The sequence below is a fragment of the Petaurus breviceps genome, unplaced genomic scaffold, assembly GCF_028583685.1.
Source record: "Petaurus breviceps papuanus isolate PSGF00001 unplaced genomic scaffold, PetGlider_PUasm1.0 90849, whole genome shotgun sequence".
NCBI lineage: Eukaryota > Metazoa > Chordata > Mammalia > Diprotodontia > Petauridae > Petaurus > Petaurus breviceps.
In genome coordinates this window covers 14,599,981-14,608,752 of record NW_027187361.1, presented here as the reverse complement: position 1 = coordinate 14,608,752, position 8,772 = coordinate 14,599,981, and positions in this window count along the sequence as shown.

Genomic DNA, 8,772 nt, shown 5'->3' with positions numbered 1-8,772 from the left:
TTTTTGCTGGGTTATTTTTTAAATAGGGTTTGAAGTGATAGAAAAATGGGTCATATGGTTGACCCAAAGTTTGTACCTATTGACTTGAATTCAGTGGGATAGCTTCAGGTTCTGGGTAAAATGAAGGTATTCTTTAATCCACATATCTATTTCCCTGGGGAATGGCATCCTGTGTTATCTCACCCCCATTTCAAGCTCTGCCTTTACCAGAGGCAGCATGACTTGGAGTGAATCAGTAATAAATTAACTTGGCAACCTGAGGACCTGAGATTTATGACATGGAAAGCATGCTTGCCACCTACCTCATAGGAATGAAGTGAGAATGAATGAGTTAATAATGAATTTGGAGGTTTCCAGGAAAGATTCTAGATTTATAAACTTGAGTTCATGGATTATATCTTTTTAACCTATTTTTAAAGTGCTTAACCCAGCAGTACATACGTGGATGAACTTAAATAAGTGCAATTTCATGACAAGAAGAAAGCTTACCATTTATCCAGACTTGGGAGATGTAGGATACAGCCCCTGAGGAATCAATAAATATCTATAAGGCCTCAGGCAAATCAGCAAAACTCATCTGTACAATGGGGTTAATAATTCCTGACTCTACCCAAAAGGAACTTGCCTTCTCTACAACCCAATGACATAATCAACTCAGGTGGTAAGTGATTAAAAGTGAGATCGTTAGTAGATTTAGTAATAGCATAAATAAAACAACTCTCAAAAATATGATATGCCTGATCAACAGCTGTGGCAACACTCTGATCATAACCTCTACAGGTAATAACTCTTATGGTTTCTTTGAACCTTATGAAAGTATCTTTTCCCCTTAGGTTTTGACCATAATTTTTTTTCTTTTTTTACCATAATTTTATTATATTTTCAGTTTTTAATACTTAATTTGCATATTAGGTAATAAAACAAACATCATCCTTCCTCATTTCAGCTTCTCTGCTCTTTGTTGCTGTTGTTGTTTAAGCCTCACTGGAGGGATGTTAGAAAGAAAACAATGAGACAGAGCACTTTGGCACAAGTGTGTCTTATGCCAAAATTATCATCATCATTATTGCTGCCATTTCCAGATCAGTCTGCTGGTACACATCCAAAGAAGCATTAACCAAAGATATTATAGTAATCACAATCATAATACCTCGTGTTTGCAGTGTAAGCATGTGAATTGATTTTAGAATTATAGAATTTTGAATTGCTGTTAGTAAATTGTTTATCCCAAGAGCCCTAAAGTACTCATCCAATGAATGTGGAAACATGTAGGCACAAAAAAATGTGCATGTAATTGCTTTTATCCTTGTGTTGAGCCCCCAAAATATGAGTGACTTCAAGGATAACTATACAATAGGAATACAAAGCCTGGTCCCTACACTTAGAGCTTTCTGTCTAATTGTAGAGAGAGAGTAACTCATAAGAAAAAAAAATGGAACACCATATAAGATACTCCATGGCATCACAGATGCAGAGTTCCTAGAAAGAATGTCAGCATCCATCTGATGTCCAAACTCTTCATTTCACAAAAAAAGAAACCAAAGTCCATGCAGGTTAACTAACTTGTTCAAGGTCACATAGGTAGTATTAAGAAACAGGACATGAACCTAAATACTTAGATGGTGCACTTTCTAACTATAGTGTGATCATCCTAATGATCAGCTACTCTACTAGCCCCCAATACTAATTTGATGTCCCTGCCTACATTTTGGGTATAGTGTATTTCTGTTTAGTGGAACTATAATATCAATAAATCTATTGTTTTATTTGGTTTGCCAAGTAGTAAGTACACTGTCTGATTTGTTAGTTCTTCACAATTTCTTTATCAGCTATTTTGACTTGTTCCAATTCACTTGAGCGAATATTACTTATTATCAATGAAATCACCTCGGTAATAATGGCAGAACTAATATTTTGCTCCTCGTGCAATGCCAATCACAAAAGGAACTGGAAAAACAGAAAGTGTTTATGTCATTATATGTGCCATAGAAAGCATAGATAGATTAAATATGGGAATCTAAGAGGGAACAGAATAGGACACAAAGCTTAATGAGCCCATTGATCTCCAGCCCAAATGGAGGTCTATGGCTGGATTAGGACAAACACAAGAGACTATCTCTAATCCAAAACACAGGGTGGAGGAAAGAGCATTAGATTAAATTCTAATTAGGTTACTTTGTGTAAACTTGGACAAGTAAATTTAAGCCTCTCTGAGCCTTGGTTTCCTTTTTTTAAAAAATCCTGTGACTTTTATAACTTGCAAGTAACTTGATAACTTGGTCGTTATCACAAGATACATTGTCAAAACTTCTCTGGGCCCCCTTTTTTCATTTGTAAAACATAAGGTAGGGTTCTAACTATGTGATCCCCAAGGTTCCTTCAAGGTCTAAGGGTCTAGAGTTCTAAAATCTCAGCTGCTTCTGAAACATCCTTGATCTAAATGATTTTAAGGCCCAGGAGTCTGCCTCCATCTAGAAATGTTGACTCTTTCCCCACCCCCGTCTATATTCCCCCACAGTGAATCCAAAGTGAATCCAATGTTTCTTAGGTTACTTTATTTGGGAATGAAGTTCATATAAGAGCTTATGAGGTCACCTCAACAGCTTCCATAAACCTTCAATACTAAGGGAAAAATCCTTTCAATAGTAAATGGAACAGGAGACTAAGTGAAAACGGGGAGGCTAGGTGGTGCAGTGAATAGAGCACTGGCCCTGGAGTCAGAAGGACCTCAGTTCAAATGTGGCTTTGGACACTTGACACATTTACTAGCCATGTGACCCTGGGAAAGTCACTTAACCCCAATTGCCCTGCCTTCCACCCAAAAAGCAAATAATAATAATAATAAAACAAAACACTAAGTGAAAAAAAGATGACCATTTACCTCTAAACTCTACTCCCAGTTGCTCCCAGTTAAAAGTGCCCAGAAATTGCCCCAGAAGATTTTGACCATTCCCACCTAGCTACACGTCACCTTCATTCACTTAATAAGGCTAGCAAAAATTCACTCCTCTAAAATAAAAAGTGACCAAATGTATTTTTTAATATTGGTTTAAATTTTTTTTTTTTTGCTTCTAGGCTGACTTTTTATGCCAAGCTTCAGCCTAAAGCGAATTTTAACAGCTGAGTTATAAACCCCTAAAAATAGTAGAAGTGCTGACACAACTTTATCTATAGCAGTGAGAATGGCACAGTTATAATTAAAAGGACATAGAGTACTTTGTCTTTGACTAACCTAAATAGCTATCAGGTTAACTTAAAATAAAGTTTCTCCATGTTTGACTGCAGGACATAGAAAGCTAATTCTTCCCTACAAACCAGTGAGTGCTAAATTGTTCAACCCAGGTGATAGGTGATTGAAAGTGATATTTGCTGTGGATTTAGTAATAACATAATAAAATGGCATTTGAAAATATGATGTGACTGGTCAATGGCTATGGTAATAATCTGAGCATAACCTCTACCTGTAATAAAGATTTTGATTTGCTTGAACCTTATGTGGAAAATACCTATTTTTGCCTCCAAATAGGTTTTGTCCATACTTTCTGATGACAACTGTAGCTTTTAATACCTAAATTGCATATTAGGTAATAAAAATAAACATTTCCTTTCTATATTCGAGCTCTTCTGCCATTTTCCTCTGTTTTTGAAACTGCATTTACTTATTTAGTTTGGAGGTGACAGTATATGACATCATTTTTAAATTTTCAGTTATATTTAATAATCCTTTTCTCTCAAGTTTCTTTGGGTACTTTGATTTTTTTTTTTTAAATCCCGCTTTATTTTTTTCTTCTTCAGTGGTGTTATTACTTTCTCCTTATTCTTCATCCTTGGGTGGGTGGGTGGGTAAGTGGGAGCCAACCTCTTTTCCACTTTGGTCCCTGTTTATCTCTTTCCCTTTTTTCTTCTTTGTAGCTTCCCCTTCTCTGAAGTAGTTTGTCTTGGGAGTCGGTCATCAACAAGATCTCAGTAGACTTTGTTCCTACTCTATGTATCCCTGTCCTTTTGTTTCTGGCCTAAACAGAAATCTCATTGTGATCTCCATGCCTATCGGGCCTGAATCTCTAATGGAAATATTTGGCTTATAGTATGATACAGGGAGCAGAAACTATTGGAAAAGAATGGTGGTCGTGTGGGGTAGAACTCAGTCAAGATGTCTATTCCAGTTCCTCGTTGGACTGTAAGCTTCTTGAGAACAGGGACTTCCTTCTGTCTTTCTTTGCATCCTCAGTGCTCAACACAGTTCCTGTCATATAGCAGGAATTCCATAAATGCTCTTTGACTGACTGGCTGCCGGGAAGGGAAAGACATTGAAATAATAGGAAAAGTGAACTGAAATGTCATTTTATTCTTTTTTTTATAATTAGAAGACTAAAAAAATTTCCAAAGTTAGTGAACAGTTTTTTGATCAACCTTAATTTCCTGTGTAGATTTCCCCCCCAAAAAATTCCAAGTCAAAAGTGTAGGGAATTGCTTTTTTTTTTTTTAAATTCAACTAATATGTATGCTATGTACAAGGCAGAAGTGAGGAGGGATTGCATTCCAGAAATGCAGGTTTGGGTCATAAAACAGAAAACATATTTTAGAAGCAATAGCACTACTGTTCTAGTTTCGACATGATTATCAGCCAAGTTTATCAATAAGTGGGGGCATACTAGCTCTGGTGGGCTGTGGTGTGTCCTTGATACTGGATGTGCCTTATTACTTTAAAATCATATGAAAGAAATTTGAAGGGCTTTTGTGGGCTTTGACATTTTATGTTTGGATGTGAGAAATCTTAAAGAATCTCAGGAAATTGATTGCCCAGGTAGGTTTTAATACTTAAGGCTAGGGAGGAAATGCTTAAGTCATTTTGATTTTTAATACCAAGTACATGGTCTTGTTCATCTTCACAGATTTAAGTTCATAAAACATAAGCACTTTCATATTTGCAGTAGAGGGAGACTGTGAAAGCCTGCTTCTTATCAGATGTAAGGCTGGATCGGTGTAAGTTTAATGCCCTCTACTGGGAGAATCAATAGGTTATCTGATTTGTCTTCAGATCCCTTAATCACTGATCCTGGAGCCTACAGAGGTCGTTATTACAGACTTAAAGGGTTGTACCTGCTTTACTCAAAGTCTTTAGGGTAAACTGGAGGGCTGGAAAGAATCCAAGTTCCAATTAACACTATTCTTCCTACCTGGACTCTCAGTATCGGGAGGAAAAAAAAACGATTTCTTGGTCACGACACTGTACAGCAATGTACAATATTGTATAAAAGGGAAATGAAATCTAAGGAAACACAGATTGAGGGAAGTTGACAATTGCAACAATGTCAGCAGAACACCGTCTCCTCAGACTACCCAAATTATATTTGCCAAATATAGAAAATTTGTTCTTAGTCTTTGTCTATTTGATATCAATGCTCCTGCATAAGCTACCTCCAACACACACCAGGTTCACTAAATTCACAAGTTCCTAAGACATAACACTTTTGCTTATGTCCCATCTTTTCTTTAAGAACGTAAGCTTCTGAAGGGAAAAGATTATGTCCTAATTTATCCCTCACAGTCCAGTTCTAAGCCCTGTATAGAGTAGATACTTAAAAATAGTTTTTGAATGTACAGCTTTCCTAATTATTATCAATTACCCAATCAGCAAATCATTACTAAAAGCCACTATAGTATGAGCAAGGTCCTTGTGACTCTGCTTTTATAAGAGAACTGAAGAAGACAGAAGCAACAAGGCATAAAGGAGGCACAGCTGGCCTTTAAGGCAGGAGGACACAGGTTCAGATACTGCACCTGAGTATCAGGCAAGGCTCTTAACATCTCAGTGTCTCCGGCAATTAAGCTGCAGAGCAGGTGCTGATTTGTATTGGTGGAGGGTTTTCCGCACTAGGAGGTCTCTATATTGATGAAATCTCAGGTGTAGTAATAAAAAGTATTTACAGACTGTTAGAAAAGGTAAATCAAGGGGCAGCTAGGTGGCTCAGTGAATAGGGCACCAGCCCTGGAGTCAGGAGGACCTGAGTTCAAATCCTACCGGAGACACTTAACACAAAAATAGCCCTGTGACCTTGGGCAAGTCACTTAACTCCAATTGCCCTACCTTCCCCCCTCCAAAAAGAAAAAAAAAGGAAAGAAAAAGAAAAGGTAAATCAAATACAAAGGAAAAAACAAGAAATAAACTAAGCCAATGTGTGATGAATGCCAAAAGAGGGGGGCTAACTGATTAATGCCATTGAAATCAGGGGCGAACTGATAAATACCATTGAAATTGGGGGGGCTAAAGATAAATGTCCTTGAAATCAAGGAAAAGAAGATCTCTACAGCTTGCAGGCCTTGGAACAATAGAATGCTGGGGCTAGAAAAGACCTTGGATATCGTCTAGTCCAAACCTCTCATTTTATACATGCATGAACTGAGTTCCAAAATGACTGGATGAATTGGGACATGGCACACTTCTATTAGTGGAGGACCAAATGCTAGAAACAAGATCTCTTGAATTCCTAAATGTGATCTTGCTGTTCTCTCATGAGGCCTCCCCTTGCTGCTTCTTGAATCTCTCCAGCTCCATTAGAATCAGAAAATATGGAAATAACAACAACCATAATAAAACTAATAATCTGTTTGTGAGGGTACCATCAATTTCCAATTCTCAGTAATTCTCAATAATAATTCTCAATTCCAATTCTCAGTAATTCTCAGTAATTCTCAATAATAATCAGGCTCAGAACCTTGGTATTATCCTCAACTGCTTTCTGACAATCATTCTCCACATCCAACCTGTTCTTTCTTTTAAAAAAAATATTTTACTTTTAATTTATGGAATAAAACAAGCATTTCCATAACACGGTATAATTTAAAAAAAGATGATTGCTTTCACAACATCTCTCCTACATGTCTTCTTCGCTCACACACCCAGGTGAAGGTTCTCATTACTTTAGTCTGTACTATTGCAATAGCCATCTGCTTGGACACTGTGTCAAATCTCTCCTCAATTAGCTGCCAGAGTGGTCTTCCAAGAGCAAAAGTCTAAACCATGTCATTTCTCTATGCACTATTGCACCCTATTATGTCCAGGATCAAATAGAAAATCCGCTATTCATTTTTCCAAGTCCTTCATAATTTTTGCTCATCCTACGTTTCTAGTCATTTACATTTTAGTACCATCCGAATACTCTATAATCCAGAGACACTGGTCTTCTTGCTATTTCTCTCATGTGACACTACATTTCTCCCCTCTAGGCATTTTCAGTGGTTATGCCCTATTCCTGGAATTTTCTCCCTCTTTACCTCTGCTTCATGCCTTTTAGAAGCAGTTCCAATTTGACCCTCCACCAAGGGCATTCTCCAGATCCTGTCCCTCCTATTTCCCTTGGACCTAGAAAGTAATAGGGATGGTGAATGGGGCTAGAGAGGAGTAGATGAACACATTCCTTCCAGGGACAAGGGTTCATGATTCATGGTTACAGACCTCAGTGTAAGGATTGAGGGGTAATGGCAACAAGGCCATTGGTTAGGAGAATATGTACAGGGGGTAAAAACTGAAATCATAACTGGAGTTTTGCTAAAATGATGCTCTAAGAGATGAGATTGTTAATCTGAACAACTGGGCCCCAGAGCTAGTTTTTCCAGGGCAGCAAGGCATAAAACTTAGCAATGAAATGATGGTTGGAGTGTAAGGAATGAAGCATATTATGTACAGAGCTTCATGTTGTTCAATTGTTTCCATCATTTCTGACTCTTTGTGACCTCATTTAGGGTTTTCTTGGCAGAGATACTGGAGTGGTTTGTCATGTCTTTCTCCAGCTCATTTTACAGATGAAGAAACTGAGGCAAACAGGGTTAAGTGACATGCCCAGGGCCACACAGCTAGTAGTGTCTGAGGCTGGTTTTGAACTCAGGAAAATTAATCTTCTTAACTCTAGGCGTGGCACTCTATACAATCTGCCATCTAGCTGCCCTTACAGGGCATGAAAGGAGGTATAAAAACTGCAGACATGAAATGTATCTGAAAGGAAATTAAAAATAGATGGAGGAACAAAATACATACAAACAAAAAGACTCAGGCATATGTTTATAGCACCAAATTCAAATTAAATTCATTAGCAACCAGGAACCTAAATACTGAGATAAAGTGATGCATCTGAAGTCAGGGGATCTGCTCTACGTTGATGGAATTGTACAAGGCAAGATTCAAACTCAGCTCATCTGAATCATCCTAGTGTCCTTTCTACTCCATCAAGCTCTCTTCTCTGTTGATGAAGGGCAAGCTTTTGATTCAAGAAAACTTTTAAAGTCAAATTATATTTATATGATCTTTTTCTCTACTCATAAAAGACTGGCAACAGTGCCTGAATAGGTATTTAAATGACCAGTGCAGAAAAATGTCATTTAAGCAGAAACTACTGCATGAGTTATCAAGAGTCCCAAGTTTAGGCACAGGAAGACAATAGTAACTGAGGACAGGAAAACCATTGTTTCGGGTTTGGATCACATTTATGTTTCAGTCAAATTCCTAATGCTATTTGAGAGAGGGAGAGAAAAAAAGGACCTGTGGTTTCATTTCCTCTTCTTTTAGTAATTAAAAAAAATGAAGGTAGAATTGAGGGGTGGTGGTGCATAAAGGGTGGAAACCTAATCCGGCTCTGCCTTGAAATAATTCTAGGCAGAAAATGGGTGATTTTTCTCTTCTGTTATATATCAAGTTTAAGTGATATCAACACTTAACAAATAACTAAATGGGCTTGAGCCTTCTCCCACATCTTTCATGCAAATGTGGGAGACCTT